The sequence below is a fragment of the Muntiacus reevesi genome, chromosome 3 (assembly GCF_963930625.1).
Source record: "Muntiacus reevesi chromosome 3, mMunRee1.1, whole genome shotgun sequence".
Classification (NCBI taxonomy): Eukaryota; Metazoa; Chordata; class Mammalia; order Artiodactyla; family Cervidae; genus Muntiacus; species Muntiacus reevesi.
The window spans coordinates 19,279,671-19,298,016 of record NC_089251.1 but is presented as its reverse complement, the minus strand read 5'-3'; positions in this window follow the sequence as shown (position 1 = coordinate 19,298,016).

The window sequence follows — 18,346 nt, the reverse complement described above, 5'->3', positions numbered from 1 at the left end:
ACCAGGTAGAGTCTGGGATCTACTGTTTAGGAGAGGCAGGATTTCCTTGTTGTAAGAGGGACATATCATTATTAACCATTAATCATGTTTAAAGATGGGGAAATGGAGCCTCAGAGATATGTTATCCTTTCTCTGTGCTCACAGCTTGCTAGTATGGGGGTGGAGGGGTGTGGCATGGTGGGTGAGCCTTGGGTGGGTTTGCCGGGCCCTGCCTGCTACACTGAGGGCTTCCTTGTTATTTGGAGTAAGCCACTTCTTTCTTTTCTAATCCCCATAGAACTATATGGGAATAAAAAAGGCACAGTATTAAGAAAACATTCTGGAGTTAAAGAGCGGTGATAGTTATAGAACCTTGTGAATGTAAGAAAAACTACTGACTTGGACACTTCTAAAAGGTGGATGGTATGTCATGTGAACTATGTTTTCATTATTTAAAAAGCCTAAAAATTTTTTGTTTAAAACCTTGGAACCCCAAAGCCTCAGTTCTAGTCTAGACAAGAATGCTGCAGTCCTGATCTGTGGAGACAGTGTCCACAACTGCAGTTACAGGACAAAGAGAGCCTTAAAGCAGTGTGACCATCTGTGATTGAACTTCAGGAGCCTCTGCTTAGCTCTGCTCCCTGGGAGGTACCCTCAGAAAAAGAGGGTTGGCTCCCTGCTTCCATTCCATTAGTGATCAAAGTAGTTTTAGTTTAGCAAAGAGATGTATCAGTGAATGTAATGGTTCGATGAGTTCTTGGTGCTGGGGAAGAGCTCAGTATTTGGGTACCAAAAAGGATGCAGTTCTACCTCCCTGAAGGCAGGAGATGGAGGAGTGTCTTCAGCTGAGCTGGCAGATGTGCCTTCTTTTCAGGCTCTAATTTGGGTCCCCGGGATTTAGGGTGACCAAACACTGGTGAGCGTAGAGGCCCCACAGTGCCTCCCCCAGTCCCTCTGCAGGGATTCGGGTTTGTGGGACAGAAAGCTGACCCTTGGGCCAGGGTATCCATTCCCCAGGGCAGAGCCACTGGTCCTGTTCAGAGTGGTCCCTGAATTCAGTGTGGTTGATTTTGCTGACATAAACACCCGGCAGGAAGGGGAACCGGGCTTGGCCCCAGATGATGCTGAGGTGTAGGTGAGGGGTAAGGGGAGGAGGAGGGGGTGGATTCAGGGCTCACCCTGAACATCCTTTACCTCTAAGATGAGAGTTAGGGTTTTAGGGAGTTAAAGTTCCTTCTGGGGCTTCCTTGGTGGCTCAGCAGTAAAGAATCCACCTGCAATGCAGAAGATGCGGGTTCGATCCCTGGGTGGGGAAGATGCCCTGGAGGAGGGCATGGCAACCCACTTTAGTATTCCTGCCTGGAGAATCCCATGGACAGAAGAGCCTGGTGGACTACAGTCCATAGGGTGGCAAAGAGTCAGACACGACTGAAGCAACTAAGTACGCACGCACACACAATTTCCTTCTATAGTAAAAGAAGACAATTTCTCCATCCTCCCACACAAGAAGGACTGGGGTCAAGAATCTCCTAGTCTAGGCTAAGTTCCCATCTGGGTGCCTCAGTCAGATTGGAAGTTTCTTAAACAGACAGGTCTTTCTCCTCCAGCCCTGCAGGCAAAATGAGGCCAACAGAGATGGGCGTCTCCTCACATCCAGGGTGGACACATTCCAGCAGATGACTCTCCCTGGGTGCTAGTTCCTGAGGTCCCTGTAACAAAGTATCACAGAGTGAGGGGCTTAAACAGCACAGGGTGATGGTCTCACACTTCTGGAGCTAGAAGTCCAAGGTCAAAGTGTTAGCAAGGTTGGTTCCTTCTGAGGGTCCCCCTTGATAACAGCACACCAGTCACACTGAATTAGGGGCTCATCTGCTCTTTTACGAACTCATCTTAGATAATTACATCTACGATGACTCTGTTTCTTAACAAAGTCACATTCTAAGGCACTGGAGATTAGGGCTTCAGTGTATGAATTTGGGGCGGGGGACACAATTCAACCTGTAATACCTGCTTGTGAGTTCCTGTTCTCAGGTCCCAGCGTGCCAGATGGCAGGGCCGGCCTCAGAACAAGTATTGCTGATAAGCTGGAAAGTCATCTGTCCAAAGGCCAGATTTCAGATGCAGCTTCCCGAAGTCACCCTGGCTCATTGTGAGACCCCGACCAGGTAATGCAGGAAGCCGCAGTTTATTTCAGCTACTGTTGTCGTGGTCCATACTGACAAATGGCCACCGCCACCTCATGCAGAACTCCAATCAGTTCTGTCGGGGGGAACAGGCCAAGGATCAAGTAACACACTTCCCTCGCCTGGCTTCACAGGATCATCTCCGCCTGGAACCGCACTTTACAGTTTGCAGGCGTGGCTGAAGCCCTTACTGGACTTGAGGGCTGAGGCTGCGGTCCCCAAGAAAGGAGACACTCGGGGGTGGGGACCCCAAGCCAGTGCTCTGCACCAGTGTCCTCCTGAAGTGAAGTGTTAGTCACTCAGTCGTGTCTGACTCTTTGCGCCCCCACGAACTGTAGCCTCCCAGGCTTCTCTGTCCATGGGATATCCCAGGCAAGAATACTGGAGTGGGTTGCCATCCCCTTCTCCAGGGGATCTTCCCAACCCAGAGATCGAACTTGGGTCTCCTGCATTGCACACAGATTCTTTACCGTATGAACTACAGGGAAGTCCGTGTCCTCATGGGTCTGAACCAAATTTTGTTTAGTCCGAAGCAAAATGTTTGCTTCATGAAAACACTGACTCGATTTCGCGTCACACAGAAAGGGATTCAAATACAGCAGGAGTCCTACCTCGGGCTCCCTGCCCGCCTCCCGGCCTCCGAGGTCCCGGTGCAGACTCCGGCGCGTCTGCAGTGCCACCTGCTGGACGATACCAGCCGCGGGCTCCCCTCCCGCCGCCGGCATCCGGCCTGAGCCTCGGGCACCCAGAGAGCCGAGGGCGCGGGGCTGCAAGAAACGGCCCCAGGATGAAGCCCAGACAGCAGTGGTGGGAACTTTGGAATCGTGTGGATTCCCTGCGGTCCTGGAAGGTCAGGAACCTGGGCCCTGGAGACTGACGGACTTGGATATGCCGCCCTCAGCTTCCCGCCCTGTGACCCTGAACCTCTGCTGCCGTCACACGTCTAAAGGCAAGATGACGTTTGGTTCACAGACTGGTTGGGAGGCCTGCAGGACATAATCCAAGTACAGTGTGAGGTGGCCGCTGGCCCAGAACACGTGCTCAGTAAACACAAAAGTGAGGGTGAAAGTGTTAGTCCCTAAGCCGGGTCTGAGTCTCTGGGACCTGACTGACTGTAGCCCACCAGGCTCCTCTGTCCACGGCATTCTCCAGGCAAGAATACTTGAGAGGGCTGCCGTTTCCTTCTCCGGGGGATCCTCCCAACCCAGGGATGAAACCTGGGTCTCCCACTGTGCAGGCAGATTCTTTACTGACTGAGCCAGCAGGGAAACCCCAGTAAACACAGAAGTATAGCTAATTTCATAAAAATAAAATAAAATTGCTCAGTTATGTCTGACTCTTTGCAACTGTATATAGTCCATGGAATTCCCCAGGCCAGAATACTGGAGTAGGAAGCCTTTCCCTTCTCCAGGGGCTCTTCCCAATCCAGGGATCAAACCCAGGTCTCCTGCACTGCAGGTGGATTCTTCACCAGCTGAGCCACCAGGAAAACCCAATTTCATAAACACACACTCTAAAATTCATTCACCCAACAAACATTTTCCGAGTGGCCACTGTGGCCCCGGGTGCTCAGTGTCCAGGGGAAAGGAAGGGCCAACCTCTCTGTGTTTATAACAAAAGGACCCAGCAGACTCCCCGAGGCCACAGAGCCCTACTCCTTCATCCCATCAACACGTGGTCACTGAGCACCTGGGCGATTCAGGCTCAACAAGACCCCACCCCTCAGAGCCCCAGTCTGGAGGGGCCAGTGGGTGCCCAGGGCGTGCCCAGGGCAGCACCCCAGGCTGTTACCTGCCGGGGGCGGGGGGGCTGTGCCCAGGTCCCCCGGGAGGGAGCTGAGACTTTGAGCAGGAAGAACACAAATCTAGAAGGTTCCAGAATGTTCTGCTTCCACTGAGAGTCTTCTCCTCTCAAAGCATGCTGCGGCAGGCAGCATCCACGGCCCACACAGAAACAGCGTCCCCTTGATCCAGCTCGAGATTTCTACCTTTTTAATCTCTGCTCAGAAGTGGAGCCCGAATGGAAATAGAATTGCTGCCTCCTTTTGAGATCTCGCAGCTGCCGCCGCCAGAAAGAAAAATAAAAATGCATTGCAGATTTTTCTTCAGACCTGCCTTGTGCTTACCATACAAGCTCTTGGGCTTTCATAACAGTATTGAGAAAATTCATAATACAGGGCTTAAATCTTCTTCAGAGGTTTGGGGGTTGGGAGAGGGAAGAGGAATTAATTTTAGAATTCCGTGTCTATACAGCATCATCAAAAGATAAGTGAAATACAGAGAAGCACTGGTGAGGGCTGGGAGAAAGGAGAATTCTCTACAACAAGTGCCCAAGGCTTCTGATAACCATTCTCCGCCCTGCTCCAGGATCCTGGTACCCAGAGTTCCACTCCCAGACACTTTGAAACTTCTAGCCCTGAAGATCCTCTGGTGGCTCAGATGGTAAAGAATCTGTCTGCAATGCAGGAGACCCAAGTTCGATCTCTGGGTTGGGAAGATCCCCTGGAGAAGGGAATGTCAACCCACTCCAATATTCTTGCCAAGAGAATTCTATGGACAGAGGAGTCTGGAGGGCTACAGTCCATGGAGTCCAAAGAGTTGGACACGACTAAGCAAATTTCACTACCCTGAGGACATGGTTTAACCTTTCCAGCCTCGATCTCTTTATTTACTTCTAATCGTGGAGAGCCAGCTGTGTGGGGGCACTTTGCCCAGGGGATGCTCGTGGTCCTGAGTCCCTGCCCTATCCTGCAGCAGCTCCAAACTCTTGTCACTGGGAGAATGACGGGCCTGTGCCAAGGACACGGGCATTTGGGAAATATCTGAGAAGGGGCTCAGGAAAGTCCCCAGCAGACTGCAGTCACCGCTTACTTGACAGAAGGCAGGAGGTGAATCTTCGAAGGGCTCGTTGAGTCCCGGGGCCACTGTCCTTTTCTGTGACATTTACTACCCAACTGTAGCGCTGATTGCAAACCCCCAATGTGGTGGGGCCTGTGCAAACTGGGAGAAATAACAGCAAAGAAGCCCTGAGAAACTTCTCCCTGGACATCCCGCTCCCAGGAATCCCAAAGAAGGACAAGGTGGTGGCAGCTGTGTGGTGCAGGGAAAAGGAGGGGGGAGACAGTGAGCGGCAGAAGGACCCTGAAACTCCTCAGGCGGGATCCAGCCTGGACCAGACTGGGTCTGATGTTCGCCCCTCCAGCAAAGCTGGCTGCCCACCGGGCTGGGCGGGGTGGGCTGCAGCCTTGGGGATGATCCGAAGGCTGCTTACTGCACCCGGATCAGCGTTGGTGATGCATCCCGTCGATGGGCTCTGGGGTTATAGGGAGGGCTGGCAGGGATTCATCTCCACCCTGTGTACAGAACTGTCACATAAAACATCTTATTTGCAGCTGGAAGGTGAAAGGCTGTAGCCATGCTGCCAGAAGAGGCTTTCAGCCAGGAAGGAAGCATAGCTGGTTTCAGCGTATTCTCACCACACTGAGTGACCCTACAGAGGTGGGAGAGTCCTGGCAGAAAAGCCAGGCCCGGGGTTTCCACAGGTTGAGATGGTGCCCTTTACACTGATGTTGTTGTTGTTCAGTTACCCAGTTGTGTTCGACTCTTTGCGACTCCAGGGACTGCGGCAATCCAGGCTTCCCTGTCCTTCAGCATCTCCGGGAATTTGCTCAAACTCACGTCCATTGAGTCGGTGATGCCATCCAACCATCTCATCCTCTGTCGCCCCATTCCCCTCCTCCCCTCAATCCTTCCCAGCATCAGGGTTTTTTCCAACAAGTCAGCTCTTCACATCAGGTGGCCAAAGAATTGGAGCTTTAGCATCAGTCCTTTCAATGAATATTCAGGGTTGATTTCCTTTAGGATTGACTGGTTTGGTCTTCTTGCTGTCCACCCAAGGAACTCCCAAGAGTCTTCTCCAACACCACAGTTTGAAAACATCAATTTTTCAGTGCTTAGTCACCTTTATGATCCAACTCTCACATCTGTGCATGACTACTGGAAAAACCATAGTTTTGACTAAACAGACCTTTGTTGGCCAAGTAATGTCTCTGCTTTCTAATATGCTCTCTAGGTTGGTCATAGTTTTTCCTCCAAGGAGCAAACATCTTTTAATTTTGTGGCTGCAGTCGCCGTCTGCAGTGATTTTGGTGTCTGAGAAAATAAAATCTGTCACTGCTTCCATTTTTTCCCATTTATTGGCCATGAAGTGATGGGACTAGATGCCATGGTCTTAGTTTTTTAAATGTTAAATTTTAAGCCAGCTCTTTCACTCTCTTCTCTCACCTCATCAAGAGGCTCTTTAGTTCCTCTTTGCCTTCTGCCATAAGGGTGGTGTCATCTGCATATCTGAGGTTGTTGATACTTCTCCGGGGAATCTTGATTCCAGCTTGTGCGCCCTTTACATAGACTACAATATAAACAATACAATACAATACAATACAATCAATACAATACAATCCCCTAGGATTGGGCAGGCCTGAGGCCTCAACCACACGGGTCAAGGGAAGGCTTGTGGGGGGTGAGGGAGAGGGATCACAGGGCCAATCAACTCAAAGCCTCTCTGTCCAGCTCACCAAACTCTTCCTATTGTGGTAAATTCATCTCTGGCTCCAAGTATTAAGCTGAAATTAACCCAAGTGAACTGGAAGTGAAAGGAATCCAGAAAGAAAGAGGGTGGTGGTGGGATTGTTTCAGCAGGGACCTGAAGCAGAGCTGAGGTCCCCACACTTCCCCAAGGGCCCTCAGAGTTAACAAGTGGGAAGGACCACGGCTCAGGGGTGGGCAGAGTCTGGCTAGCGCCGATGCAGGACAGAGTTCTCAGTGCCCAGGAGAAGAGGCTGAGAGGTTCGCTGGGGGAGGAATGAATAGTCTCCTGAAGAGCTGCTCTGAGTGGCTTGGGTCCGGAGGAGGCCGCACCAGCCGGTCCATTTGCCTCTTGAACAGTCAGCCGACGGAGGTCACCCTGGGGAGTGGACTCGAGCTCTCATCTGTGCTGTGAAGTCTGTCACTTCAGCTCAGGCTACCTCCTGCATATTAACTTGGACTCTTTTTCTCCGTTTAACTGAATTTAGATATCTTTCTCAACGTTTCTTTGTCTCTATGGGCTGGATTTGGGACTTCAGAGTGAGCTCATGGATACTCCTTCCAGAAAACAATCTGGAATAACCTACAGTCCCTTTGGAATATGCTCTCCGGGCCTGTTGTTGTTCAGCCACCCAGTCGTGTCCAACTCTTTGCGACCCCGTGGACTGCAGCACGCCAGGCTTCCCTGTCCATCACCAACTCCCGGAGCTTGCTCAGACTCGTGTGCGTTGAGTCGTTAATGCCATCCAACCATCTCGTCTTGTGTTTCCCCTTCTCTTCCTGCCTTCAATCTTTCCCAGCATCAGGGTCTTTTCTGGGCCTGCGAAGGAGGAAATGAACTGCGCTCTCCAGCACGGGGGCCTGGCGCCACCTGGTGGTCTTTCTAATTATACCCAAGCGTGCGGGTAAGCCTGCGACCGTGAAGGCATTTGAACTTGACAGTATAGCCACCCGCCAAGGACATTTGATTTGTGCCACCATTTCACCTGGCCTCTAATTCTCAAACAAATCCATAGTTAGATTTTCGAGGTTGTCTGCAAATGAGATTCAATATTTAGCCACAAGGACTTACCGGCAGGGTAGAAAAAAATGAGAAGTTTGTGAAACTACTTTCGACTTGTATCCTATTAGTAATACCAGATCACACCACTTGGGATGTACTACATAGTATTAATTTTTTTTAAATTCTAAAACCATCTTGTGACTAACACAACCAGATAGCATTACATTTAAAAAATTTAAAGCATTAATTCTGTTAAAAGTAAACATGCAAAATTTTATCATAATCTTATAACCCTGCTTTAACATGTATCTGGGTTTAGTGACTCCGAAAATGAAATAAGGAAGGGTCCTGGGCCTCTCTCAACCTCTGGAAGTCTCTGAAAAGCTCTGGAAAGTTCTGGGGAAGGATGGAATGGAAGAGAACCAGAGGAAGGTGAAGCAAGGAGGTACATGTAATAGTTCAGGCTGAGAACCTGGGCTGAGCCTGAATCTGTGTGGATAGAGAGCAGAAATGCTGCTTAGTTTCCAAACTTGGCAGGATTTGGTGACTGATTCTGTGCTTCCTGGTGGCTCGGATGGTAGAGAATCTATCCGCCCGCGATGTGAGACACCCGGGTTCAATACCTGGGTGGGGAAGATCCCCCTGGAGGAGCAAATGGCAAACCACTCCAGTATTCTTGCCTGGAGAATTCCATGGACAGAAGAACTTAATCAGGCTACAGTCCATGGGGTCACAAAGAGTCGGACACGACTGAGTGATTAACGCTTTCTGTGAAAGAGGGAAAAAAAAGTTTACCATCCCCTGCGCCTGCTAATGAGGGCAGATCTTGGCAATCACAGGACCTTTTGTTTGGAGAGCAAAAAGTCAACAACCTTGGTGTTACAGCTCTTGGCAGAGTTACGAGTAGTATCAGTCAGGGGAGGTGCGGGGGTGAGAACTTGAAGAGGCAGGACGCTGCCAAACTGCTGAACCAGGAAAGGGAGCAGGGATGTGAAACGTGGACATTCCAGCGGTCCTAGGGGCTGCCCAGGGCAGGTCTCTGCAGGACAGCACCCTGGGTACCACGGGGCCCAGAAGGCACCTGTATAGTTAGCTACAGGGAATTCTGAGACCTGCTGAGGTCAGCGCAGTAATGGAAATGGCCTGGGGACCCAGGCCCAGGATTGGGGAGGAAAGCGTCCAGGGTGAACCCTCAGTTTCTGCCTCCGATGACCTGAATTCTTGCAGTGGAGCCAGGTTGTCAGGAGGTGATACAATCAAATGTCCCCAGGCCACACCAACCCGTGAATCTGAACGCAGTTGTCCTGTTCACAAGCACGGAGGAGGGAGTCTCACTTCACTGATCTTGGGACCCGGGCTCAGCAGCGTGCAGGGAATTCTCCCTGCGAATTTCCCCCAGGAACCGCCTGTGCTGGGGTGGACCACTGCCCAGCCCCGCAGAGCCAGGGCGGAAGGTCATTTTGCCTTTGTGCTCCTCCCGGAAGGAGGGGTTTCCTAGGAGCAGGTTTGGCCCCCTAGTTCTCAGATGTCCTTGTAGGAATCAGACCGGAGGGAAAAACAGAGCAAGCCTGGGTCAGGCTCAACATCAACCTCCCCAGCAGCGATCAAGTATAACCGTGGCTTTCTGCCAACTCCCTTTCCTCCCAACTGCCGTCTAGGTGCGCGGGGAGCCTCCTATGTCCTGAGCACGAGAGAAGACGAGAGACAGAGCCTCAGTGATATCAGCCAGGAGTGGAGAGACGGGACAACGCCTGCTAGTTCCAGCCCAGATTAGCACAAGCCAACCTGAGACCCCGGAGTGTTCTTACATCAGCCTCAGACAAGCCCCAGGAGGACGCAAGGCATTAAAAACGGTCCACAGCTGATATTCAAGTTCCAGCGGGAGACTGGTCAGGGAGGCAATTCAGAAAGGGAAGCCCTTGTCTCTGTCCTCAGGAAGCTCTCCTGAGTCTTGCTAGAACAGCAAAATCTGTAACTAAGGTTCACCCTCTGAAGTAGACGCCGTATTTTTTGGTTTCAGCTTTGCCTAGAAGCCAGGCCAGATCACGAACCAAATGCCACTGGGTCCATGTCTGAGCCTCCTGTTTGATGTATTACAGGCGTAGAGGGTGGAGCTATCTGCTGGTCTATGAAAGGCCTCCTTAGCAAAGACACCCAGATAAGGGGCCTGTGCCCAGTCGCCTTTGTTTGCTGAACCACACTGAAAGCCGTTCATTATCGCCCTTGGCTAGGATCTTCAAAGCCACAGAAACACCCACAGTGCTGCAGAGGGAAAATGCTTGCTGACTCCTTGAGCCAGGCTTCCACTTCCTGGATGTTTTCTTAAGGTCAGTTCAGATATGCTGAGCAGGGGGTGACACTCAAGCGCACAGCCAGACGCCTCCCCCCAGGAGCATTGGGACCTGGCCTTCACTGACCCCTCTTTCTCTTCTCGCTGCTCCTTTGGCTTCCCAGTTATCACTCATTTATTCAGCACTCATTTATCGGGGGCTTGCCTTGCAGCAGGTACCCTGTCCAACTCCATGACAAGTGACAGTTGACTGACTAAATCTTACCCTCCACTTCTTATTTCTCACAGGGTAATGATAGAGACGGATGGAGGAAGCAAGATGAGGTGAGTTGGGGGCAGAAGAGGGGTGGGCATTGATACTTAACTGAGAGAAAATGGGGGAAAGTTGGCAGATTTCAGCAAGTCTGTAAATGATGGGCAACATTGTGTTAAGTGAAATAAGCCAGACACAAAAGATCAAATGTTTTTATGATTCCACTTATTTGAGGTACCTAGACTAATGGATTCATAAGACAGAAAGTAGGAGGGTGTGTGCCAGGGGCCGGGGGAGAGCAGAATGGGGTTTATTATTTAATGGGTATAGAGTTTCATTTTGGGAAGATGGAAGATGTTCCGGACATAGTGGTGATGGCACAACAATGTGAATGCCATTGAATTCTTAATGCCATTGAATCATATACCTAAAAATGGTTAAAATGGTAAATATATATTGTGTATATTTTACTACAATTTAAAAAAAATCTCTTCACTTATCCTAACTGAGAACAAGACCCTACTCTGCTGTGTTCTGAGCCTCAGAATAAATGAGAAACTCAGAGGAGCATCCCTAGGGAGACCTTCATGCCCTCCTGGAGCAGTCTGCCCCGGTCCTCTCATTCATACATCAGCCAAAATCTCCACCATGACAATGTTAAGCCCTGTGTTAGTCAAGGCAAAGCTAAGCTGTTGGACAACTCAATTTCAAAAAGCAATAGCTTAGAACTATAGGATCTTTTTTGTCCCTGGTGGCTCAGAGGGTAAAGCGTCTGCTTGCAATGTGGGAGACCTGGGTTGGATCCCTGGGTCGGGAAGATCCCCTGGAGAAGGAAATGGCAACCCACTCCAGTACTCTCGCCTGGAAAATCCCATGGAAGGAGATGCCTGATAGGTAACAGTCCATGGGGTCATAAAAGGTTCAGATACGACTGAGGGACTTCACTTTGTCATTTTCACAGTAGCAGCACTGAGCCTCACAGTCATTCTGGACTCAGATTCCTTCCAATCACTGTCCCACACTCCCAAGGGTACTGAGGTGGTCCGCATGGTGGAAGTGGGGGTGCCTCACATCTAAGTAGCAGGTAAGAAGAGAGAAGGGAGTCCCAGGCTAAGTGACCTGCTCTCTCACTCCATTGGCAAGGACTTGGTCAGGTACAAGGCAGCTGGGCAGGACAGGACGCTGGGCAGCCACATGTTAGTGTTAGGTGCTCAGTCGTGTCAGACTCTTTGTGATCCCATGGACTGTAGCCTGTCAGGCTCCTCTGTCCATGGAATTCTCCAGGCAAGAATATTGGAGTGGGTTGCCATCCTTCTCCATAGGATCTTCTGGACTCAGGGATCAAACCCGAGTCTCCTGCATTGCAGGCAGATTCTTTACCATCTGAGCCACCAGAGAAGCCATGGGCAGCCATGTAACCGGCTAGAATTCTATTACGATGAGGGGAGAATGGTACAGGGTTTGGTGCTCAATAGCAGTGTTTACCAAGAGTAACTCTAAAGCAAGAGTCACCGCACTGGTATTTTTCTTTTTTAAGATTTATTTTAGCTGTGGGTCTTTGTTGCTGTGCACAAGTTTTCTCTGGTTGCCGAGAGTGGGGTCTATTCTCTGTTGCGGTGTGTGGACCAATGGTGTGGCTTCTCTTGTTGCGGTCTTCCCTGTTGCTCAAATGGTAAAGAATCTGCCTGCAATGTAGGAGACTTGGGTTTGACCCCTGGGTTGGGAAGATTCTCTGGAGAAGGGAATGGCAATCCACTCCAGTATTCTTACCTGGAGAATCCCATGGACAGAGGAGCCTGGCAGGCTACAGTCTGTACGGTCACAAAGAGTCAGACACAACTGAGCCACTACCACTATCATTGTTGCTGAGCATGGGCTCTGAGGCACTCAGGCTTCAGTAGTTTGGTGCCCGGGCTTAGTTGCTCCGTGGCATGTGGGATGTTCCTGGACCAGGGATCAAACCAGTGTCCCTTGCATTGCAAGGTGGATTCTTAACCCCTGGACCACCAGGGAAGCCCCACATTGGTACTTAAGGAGAGTTCTTTACTCCAATCCAGAAGGACAACTAGGATGTCAGATTTAGTATCTGGAGACCATTTGGCCCATGACTCTATCCACTATGTCATGACAGTATTACCATCAATGCTAAGGGTACAGAAAGCAACTTGTTGCTAATAACAAAGTACTCATGTCTGCACACCATTTACTATTTGCTGTAGACAGTAACAAGGTTAGCCTTCCAACAGCATCACTATCACCCAAGAGAAACCCCATGGGCTTCCTGCATGGGAGGGAAAGGCACAGTGAGGTTCAGCAGCCTGGAGTTGCCAGATGTGTGTTTGCACATGTGAGTTTTACCCTCAGGAATATCAGCAGGGAACTTCTGGCATGAAGGCCTGAAAAGGCAATGAAGTCTAAGAATAGGCAGCAAGCTACAAGGGAAAAAGGATGAAGCTGAGACTCGAGGAGCTCAGGTTCTCATCTTTGATCTGCCACTAACCAAATCGAATGAGCACATTTCTTGAAAGCCTGTGATGCCCAGAAGCTCTTGCCCAGAAGTGTCCTTGGACAGATCACGTGACAGCCCTCCCTTTGTTGGTCACATCCACCGCTGCTCCCATAAATAAAAGACTGAAATTCAATACTGAATTTGAAAGATCGAAATTATAACTCAGTATCCTCCCCAAGTCAATGATATAATCTGTGATGTAAAAATCTCAATCCTTATGATCTTGGGGAGCGAAATGAATGGGACAAGACGAAGAATTCACAGAGAAGAATCAGTCACTAACGCAGTCATCCTGCCAGGAATGCAGTTTGAATCTAATCACAAGAAAACAACAGATAAGTCCAAATGGGGATGGTTTTATCAACATCAAGTGAGTCAGAGGGACTGTATATTTTTTGAAACGCCAATGTTGTAAAAGGCAAAGAAACATCATGGGAATATTCCAGATTAAAAGAGGTTTAAGATACGTGCATGCTTAATTGAGTCCAACTCTTTGAGACTCTTTGGACTGTGGCCTACCAGGCTCCTCTGTCTATGGAATTTCCCAGGCAAGAATACTGGAGTGTGTTGCCATTCTCCTCCTCCAGGGGATCTTCCCAACCCAGGGATGGAACTAGCATCTCCTGTGACTTGTGTCTTCTGCATTGCAGGTGGATTCTTTACCAGCTGAACAATAGGGGAAGGCTGTTCAAGACATAGCACAACTTAATTAAACACCTGACTGTAGATTAGATTCCATAAGTGAGGGTGGGGGAATTTTTTTTTAAAAAAGGGGACATTAATGGGCCAACAAAGGGCATGCCCTTCTTTGCCCCCCTGGGAGCACCTGCAGCCATCACAGCTTCCACAGAGAAAGGATGATGGCATTTGTCACCTTCCAGGTGCAGGCTGGCACCAGCCTCTCTTGGCTCCATGTGTCTGGGCAGCAGTTGTGGTGAGTCTGGCTCTTTTAAGAAAGATGGCCCTCTATGATCCACGTGCTCTCTGTTCCTGAAGCGTATACAGCATCAGGACTACATGAGAATTTTGGGGGCTGTAAGTAGAGTGGACAACTGGGGCGACCAGGGATGAGGCTGGGGCCTCCAGAGAGAAAGGCTTGGAGGGCCATGGGGGCCAGGCCCAAGCAATGAGATGCTCCTGAGATCGTCCAGAGCCCCAGGACAGCATGGAGTGGAGTGCGTGGCCTGGAGGCAGACCAGCTTGGCGGGATCTCCTGCTCCTCTCACCACCTGCGGGCCCTCAGGCGCAGTACTCCACCTCCCAACTTTAGTCTGCTCCACGGAACACAGGGACACAGCTGTGACTTCATCCCAGGATGGCTACCAGTCCAGGGTGAGACAGTCCAAGTAAAGCAGTCACACAGCATCTGCTGCAGGGCGTACGCTCCCTGCATGATAGCCCTATTATCAAGGAATGCGAATTATCCTAATAGTAAAATGAAAATGGCGCATACATCTGAAGAAGACACTGGGCATGACATGCGGTCAGCCAGCAGCTGGACCAAGTGAGGATGAGCAAGGACTAGGCGAGCCCCGCTCCTCAGTGAGCCTGTGACCAGAGCAGAAGGCTCTGAGCCAGGGCTCCTTACTGGATATTGGAACTGCAGAAGCTGGGTGAGAATCTATGTGGACTTTATGTAAATTTTCTGCCACATGTTTCCCTTACCCTCCCCGGGATGTTCTTCCCTATGGGATAATGACCCATCACTGTTACCAACTGAATTGTGTCCCTCAAATTCATAGGTGGAAGCCCTGTGCTCCAATGGGACTGTATTTGGAGATGGAGCCTTTAAGAAGGTAAGTAAGATGAAATGAAGTCATAAGGATGAGGTCCTAAGCCAATAGGACTGGTGGCCTAATGGAAGGGAGAGAGACACGGAGGAAAGGCCACTGGAGGACACAGAGAGGAGGCGGCCGTCTACAAGCTAAGGAGAGAGTCCTCAGGATAAACTGATCCTGCCGCATCTTGATCTTGACCTTCCAGCCTCCAGAACTGTGAGAAAATCAATTCCTGTTATTTAAACCATTCAGCCTATGGTACTTTGTTAGGACAGCCCTAGAAAACTAATTCAGTCCCCACTAGTTAAACTCATGGGTCCTGCTTTGGTTCTACAAATGTGAGGACTTAAAAACAGAAGATTTAAGAACCTGTGTGTGGTTGAGTCAGAGATCAAATTGCCAGCATCTGTTGGATTATAAAAAAAGCAGAGAATTCCAGAAGAACATCTACTTCTGCTTCATTGACTATGCTAAAAGCCTTTGACTGTGTGGATCACAACAAACTGGAAAATTCTTAAAGCAATGGGAATACCAGACCACATAACCTGCTCCTGAGAAATCTGTATGCCAGTCAAGAAGCAACAGTTAGAACCAGACATGGAATAACACTTGCTCCTTGGAAGAAAAGCTATGACAAACCTAGACAGCATATTAAAAAACAGAGACTCTACTTTGTCAACAAAGGTCTGTCTAGTAAAAGCTATGATTTTTCTAGTAGTCATATACATATGTAAGAGTTGGACCATAAAGATGGCTGAGTACCAAAGAATTGATGCTTTTGAACTGTGGTGTTGGAGAAGACTCTTAAGAGTCCCTTGAACTACAAGGTGATCAAACCAGTCCATCCTAAAGGAGATCAGTCCTGGCTGTTCATTGGAAGGGCTGACACTGAAGCTGAAGCTCCAATCCTTTGCCCACCTGATGTGAAAAGCCAACACATTAGTAAAGACCCCGATGCTGGGAACGATTGAAGGCAGGAGGTGAAGGGGACAGGAGAGAATGACATGATTGGATGGCATTACCGACTCAATGGACATGAGTCTGAGCAAACTCTGGGAGATGGTGAAGGAGGGAAGCCTGGCATGCTGCAGTCCATAGGGTCACAAAGCGTCAGACACAAGTGAGCAACTGAACAACAACAACAATGTCAGAGGCCCCTGGAGAAGGGCATGACAACCCACCCCAGTATTCTTGCCTGGAGAATCCCATGGACAGAAGAGCCTGGTGGGCTACAGTCCATTGGGTCTCAAAGAGTTGGACATAACTGAGCAACTAACACACACATGAGTGTCAAACAAGAAGAGGTGAGATGATATTCCAGTTTCTTCCTTGGGGCTTTCGTATCACTCACTTCTGAGCAAATGTAACCTGTGTGAGAGGTACAAATTCTCATCTAGCCCCACAGCCTTCCTCTCTTTTCCTTCCAGGGTAGAAAGATTGCTGCAGAAACTTGGGGTTGATGGAAAAGGGCAGACAAGCTGCAATCACGGTAGCTGAGCATTAGGGGCTGGAAATCATAGAAAATGAAATGAAAAAGAAGTGTCCAGTTTGTTCATCAATATCCCCAGCCCCACTTAAAAAAATTCTGAAGCAACACATGCAAAGTTATCATCTATTATTTATTATTATAGTTATTATTAACTATATGAAGCATGATGGGAATTTGAGTCACTAACTCTGCTCATTATTCTATTTAAAAAAATGAGGATTTCTGGACAGTCCTCTCTTGTTACTTAAATCATTTGTTTTATTCTTTTCTGGTTGGAGATCAAGCCTTTGAGGACAGAACAAGAAGAAGAACCTGCTGTACTTCAGAAGATATGATGGCTGCCCTTTTTGTCTTTTCTGGAAACAATGGCCCAGAGCTGGTGTTTGATCAACTTGGCTTCCAGTCAAGGTCAGCAAGAGTTTTTGAAACTGTCTCCAATCTCAGCCACCCAATGCTGGAAAGCTCCATCCTTAACTGCTGAGCACCTAAAGAGTCCTACAGATGTCAGCCCAAAGTTTTAGAATTCAAGAAATTTAGTTATGTAAAATGCTTTAATCTTCTGTTCTTTAAACTCATGGTTTTGATAAAAGTGTCACTGTTGAGACTGGTCCCAGTCGACCTGCTATGGAGGGCCGGTCAGGTTTCTCTACGCACCACGTACTTCTCCACTTCTGTGCTTTTGGTCATGAATCTGCCCTTGCCTGGAACATCTCCTTGCCATGCCAGGAACCCTCTTCCACATCGGACTCTTTCAAGCAGAGCAGACCGATGGCTCATATCATGACCCCAGAGAACTCTCTGTATGTACTTTCACTGTAACTTTTCATTGACCTGCCTTCCACTTTGGACTGTGAGCTCCTTTGGCCAAGGAACAGCTCTTCATTATGTTAGTACCCCCAGGACCTACCAATGCACTGGAAATAAGGGGATATTCAGTAAATATCTGTTGAGTGAATGAGTGAGTGAACAGTGAATTTTTCCTTTGTTTGCACCTGTAACCAAAGCCTTTTTCCAGTGTCCACCCATCAGAATTTCAAAATGGCCCTAAACCAGGGACCTCTCTGTATCTCCTACCACTTTCCTTTCTGAAAGTGACCATTTATTATGATTCTCCTGTCCTGTCCCAACATTGTACACTGGGAGTTTTGGTGTAGAGAGGATAGTTCTTCTTTTTAATTCCTGAGCTCTACACCATGAGGACTCACCTCCTGACATGGGATTGACACATCATCCAGACACCCTAACTTTAGATGTGCTGTAAGCATAAAATATGGGCTTCCCAGGTGGTTCAGTGCATAAGAATCTACCTGCAATGCAGGAGACACAGGAGATGCCAGTTCAGCCCCTGAGTGGGGAAGATCCCCTGGAGGAGGACATGGTAACCCACTCCAGTATTCTTGCCTGGAGAATCCCATGGACAAAGGAGCTTGGTGGACTACAGTCCATGGGGTCGCAAAGAGTTGGACATGACTGAAGCGACTGAGCATGCACACTCAAACATAAAATATACACTGGGTTTCAAATATTTAGTATGAAAAAAATGTCAATAGCTCATCAATCATTTTTTCATGATTACATGTTAAAATGATAAAATTTGGAATATTTAGGGTTAAACTGTATTATTACAATTAATCTCTTCTTTTACCTTTTCAACATGGCTCCTAAAATTTTTTAAATTTCGTGTGTGGTCATGGTTGACATTATATTTCTGTTGGACAGCCCTGTTCTAGAGCACTGTTTCTTTACTTGGTTTTTCTTCATCACCCCCTCTGGTGTGCTGCAGTCCATGGGGTCACAAAGGGTCCTCACAACTTAGCTACTGAACAACAATAACCCCTAAGGAGAACTTTTAGATGTTGCTTCTCCTAATCTCTTCTCTCCCATGAAATTTCTGTTTCTGTACTGTGGCCCTGGTAATATCTAAGATTTTCTCATTATTCTGTGCCAAGATCCAATTTTGCCCCCTGGGGCAGTATTTCCCTTATTGAAAGCACATGTTTTAAAGTACAGTGTCTTTGTAGGGTGTGAGGACCCAGAGTCCCTGAATCACCACAGGAAAAGCTGCTCCCCAATAAGAGTAAGAAAGAAACCATTATGGTAGAAGCCACTGGGATTTCAGAGTTTTCCCTAAAATTTACCCCAACACGCCAAATCCTAGATTTTACAAAAGCATCAATAAACCCAAAGAGATCTTACAGAATCCAAATTCGGGAATCTACATGGCTCAGTCTACATGTGATCTTAAAGCCTAACTATGTCAAACAGCCCCTAGCACCACC